Raw genomic sequence first — 4289 nt, forward strand, 5'->3', positions numbered from 1 at the left:
ACGCTCCCAATTGCGTTGGAAAGTAGACTTCTAGGGATTTCCAGCAATATATAATAGTCCATACTTTGATTAAAGATAGATGACATAAACTGGCGTTGAACGCCAGTTCCATGCTGCATTCTGGAGTCAAACGCCAGAAACAGGTTGCAAAGTGGAGTTAAACGCCAGAAACAGGTTACAAACTGGCGTTCAACTCCAAGAAAGACCTCTACACATGTAAAACTCAATGCTCAACCCAAGCACACACCAAGTGGGCCCCGGAAGTGGATTTCTGAATCATTTACTCATTTCTGTAAACCCTAGTAACTAGTTTAGTTTAAATAGGACTTTTTACTATTGTATTTGGGATTCTCTTTGATTAGTTTTAGGCTATCTTAGACCTTTATGGGGGCCGGCCATTCGGCCATGCCTGAACCTTTCACTTATGTATTTTCAACGGTAGAGTTTTTACACTCTATAGATTAAGGTGTGGAGCTCTGCTGTTCCTCATGAATTAATACAAAGTACTACTGTTTTTCTATTCAATTCAAGCTTATTCCTTCTCTAAGATATTCATTCGCACCCAAGAACATGATGAATGTGATGATTATGTGACGCTCATCATCATTCTCACCTATGAACGCGTGCCTGACAAACACTCCCGTTCTACATGCAAACAAGCTAGAATGAGTATCTCTTAGATATCTAATACAGGGGACCGAGTCCGAGCTATTAGAGTCTTCGTGGTATAAGTTAGAACCCATGGATGACCATTCTTGAGATCCGGAAAGTCTAAACCTTGTCTGTGGTATTCCGAGTAGGATCTGGGAAGGGATGGCTGTGACGAGCTTCAAACTCGCGAGTGCTGGGCGTAGTGACAGACGCAAAAGGATAGTAAATCCTATTCCAGTATGATCGAGAACCGACAGATGATTAGCCATGCAGTGACAGCACATTAGACCATTTTCACAGTGAGGATGGGATGTAGCCATTGACAACAGTGATGCCCTACATAAAGCTTGCCATGGAAAGGAGTAGGAATGGTTGGATGAAGGCAGCAGGAAAGCAGAGGTTCAGAGGAACGAAAGCATCTCTATACACTTATCTGAAATTCTCACCAATGAATTACATAAGTATCTCTATGCTATTTTAATTATCTTTTATTCCACTATAATCTCTTAATACATTTGAATCTGCCTGACTGAGATTTACAAGGTGACTATAGCTTGCTTCAAGCCGACAATCTCCGTGGGATCGACCCTTACTCGCGTAAGGTTTATTACTTGGACGACCTAGTGCACTTGCTGCTTAGTTGTACGAAGTTGTGAAACAGAGTTAAGAAACATGAACGTGCGTATACAGTTTTTAGCGCCGTTACTAAGGAAGGAATGATCACGATTTCGCACACCGAGTTTTTGGCGCCGTTGCCGGGGATTGTTCGAGTTTGGACAACTGACGGTTCATCTTGTTGCTCAGATTAGGTAATTTTATAATTTTAAGCTTTTTATTTCTAATTTTCGAAAAATAAAAAAAATTTAAATTCATAAAATCAAAAATATTTTATGTTTCTTGTCTGAGTCTAGAGTCAAGTTTTAAGTTTGGTGTCAATTGCATCTTTTTAATTTTCTAAAAAAATTATTTTCGAAAATTTCATGCATTGCATTCTTCATGATCTTCAAGTTGTTCTTGGCCAGTCTTCTTGTTTGATCTTCATATTTTCTTGTTTTGTGTCTTTACTTATTTTTCATATGCATTCTTGAATCATTAATGTCTAAAGAATAAAAATTTTTAAGTTTTGTGTCTTGCATGTTTTCTTTTCTTGAAAATTTTTCAAAAATAAGTTCTTGGTGTTCATCTTGACATTCATAGTGTTCTTGCATGCATCACATGTTTTGATCCAAAATTTTCATGCATTGAGTCTTTTTATTGTTTTTCTCTTTCATCATTAAAAATTCAAAAATCAAAAAAATATATTTCCCTTATTTCACTCATACATTTTGAAAATTTGGATTGAATTTTTTAAAACTTTTTAAAATCCAATTGTTTCTTAGGAGTCAAGTCAAATTTTCAATTTGAAAATCTTATGTTTTTCAAAAATCTTTTTCAAAAAAATCCAAATCTTTTTCATTCTTCTTTCATAATTTTCGAAAATTTCAAATTAATTTTCAAAAATCTTTTTCTTATTCTTATTTCATATTTTCGAATTTAATACCAACATTTAATATGATTGATTCAAAAATATTAAGTTGTTACTTGCCTATTAAGAAAGGTTCAATCTTTAAATTTTAAAATCATATCTTTTTGTTTCTTGTTAGTCAAGTAATCAACTTTAGTTTACAAATTTTAAATCTTTTCAATTCCTTATCATATCTTTTTTGATTGACTTTCAAATCTTTTTCAATCAATCTTATCTTTTTGTTTCAATCATATCTTTTTCAATTTAAATCATATCTTTTTCAAAAACAAATTTCAAATCTTTTTCAATCAATCATATCTTTTTATTTCAATCATATCTTTTTCAAAACTGTCCAACTAACTCTCTACCTTTAATTTTCGAAAATTCCTTCCCTCTTTTTCAAAATTTTATTTTAGTTAACTAATTGTTTTAATCTTTAATTTAATTCAATTTCAATTTTTGAATTTTCAATTTAATTTTAAAATATTCTTATTTTATTTCATTAAATTTTTGAATTCTTCTCTCATCTCTAATCTCCCTCTATTTATTTATTCATCCATTAACACTTCTATCCTCACCCTTGTGTTTAGATTCTCATCTCTTCCTCCTTCTATTCTTACTTTCTTCTACTAACATAAAGGAATCTCTATACTGTGACATAGAGGATTTCATATTTTCTTTTTTGCTTTTTCTTCTTTTTCATATGAGCAGGAACAAGGATAAGAACATTCTTGTTGAAGATGATCCTGAACCTAAAAGGACTCTAAAGAGGAAGCTAAGGAAAGCTAAAGCACAACTCTCTGGAGAAAATCTGACAGAAATTTTCGAAAAAGAAGAAGATATGGCCGAAAATAATAACAATGCAAGGAGGATGCTTGGTGACTTTACTGCACCTAATTCCAATTTACATGGAAGAAGCATCTCAATCCCTACCATTGGAGCAAACAATTTTGAGCTTAAACCTCAATTAGTTTCTCTGATGCAACAGAACTGCAAGTTTCATAGACTTCCATCTGAAGATCCTTTTCAGTTCTTGACTGAATTCTTGCAGATCTGTGATACTGTTAAGACCAATGGGGATGATCCCGAGGTCTACAGGCTTATGCTTTTCCCGTTTGCTGTAAGAGACAGAGCTAGAGTATGGTTGGACTCTCAACCTAAAGATAGCCTAAACTCTTGGGATAAGCTGGTCACGGCTTTCTTAACCAAGTTCTTTCCTCCTCAAAAGCTTAGTAAGCTTAGAGTGGATGTTCAAACCTTCAGACAGAAAGAAGGTGAATCCCTCTATGAAGCTTGGGAGAGATATAAGCAACTGACCAAGAAGTGTCCTTCTGACATGCTTTCAGAATGGACCATTCTGGATATATTCTATGATGGTCTGTCTGAGCTATCAAAGATGTCACTGGACCATTTTGCAGGTGGATCCATTCACCTAAAGAAAACGCCTGCAGAAGCTCAAGAACTCATTGACATGGTTGCTAATAACCAGTTCATGTACACTTCTGAGAGGAATCCTGTAAGTAATGGGACGCCTCAGAAAGAAGGGAGTTCTTGAAATTGATACTCTGAATGCCATACTGGCTCAGAACAAAATATTGACTCAGCAAGTTAATATGATTTCTCAGAGTCTGAATGGAATGCAAGCTGCATCCAACAGTACTCAAGAGGCATCTTCTGAAGAAGAAGCTTATGATCCTGAGAACCCTGCAATAGCAGAGGTGAATTACATGGGTGAACCCTATGGAAACACCTATAATCCCTCATGGAGAAATCACCCAAATCTCTCATGGAAGGATCAACAAAAGCCTCAACAAGGCTTTAAAAATGGTGGAAGAAACAGGTTTAGCAATAGCAAGCCTTTTCCATCATCCACTCAGCAAAAGACAGAGAGTTCTAAGCAGACCCCATCTAGCTTGGCAAACATAGTCTCTGATCTATCTAAGGCCACTCTAAGTTTCATGAATGAAACAAGGTCCTCCATTAGAAATTTGGAAGCACAAGTGGGCCAGCTGAGTAAAAGGGTCACTGAAACCCCTCCTAGTACTCTCCCAAACAATACAGAAGAAAATCCAAAAGGAGAGTGCAAGGCCATTGAATTGATCATCATGGCCGAACCTACAAGGGAGGGAGAGGA

The 4289-nt window shown here is 35.6% G+C and overlaps 1 non-coding gene across 1 annotated transcript; it reads right to left on the bottom strand.

Annotated features, from left to right (window-relative positions):
• Window positions 1-3389: 3389 nt before the first annotated feature.
• LOC112745938 (small nucleolar RNA R71) lies at window positions 3390-3497 on the bottom strand. Its single transcript, XR_003173842.1, has one exon. It is a non-coding gene; the product is annotated as a small nucleolar RNA R71 (small nucleolar RNA).
• Between the last annotated feature and the right edge of the window lie 792 nt (window positions 3498-4289).

The sequence above is a fragment of the Arachis hypogaea genome, chromosome 14 (assembly GCF_003086295.3).
Source record: "Arachis hypogaea cultivar Tifrunner chromosome 14, arahy.Tifrunner.gnm2.J5K5, whole genome shotgun sequence".
Classification (NCBI taxonomy): Eukaryota; Viridiplantae; Streptophyta; class Magnoliopsida; order Fabales; family Fabaceae; genus Arachis; species Arachis hypogaea.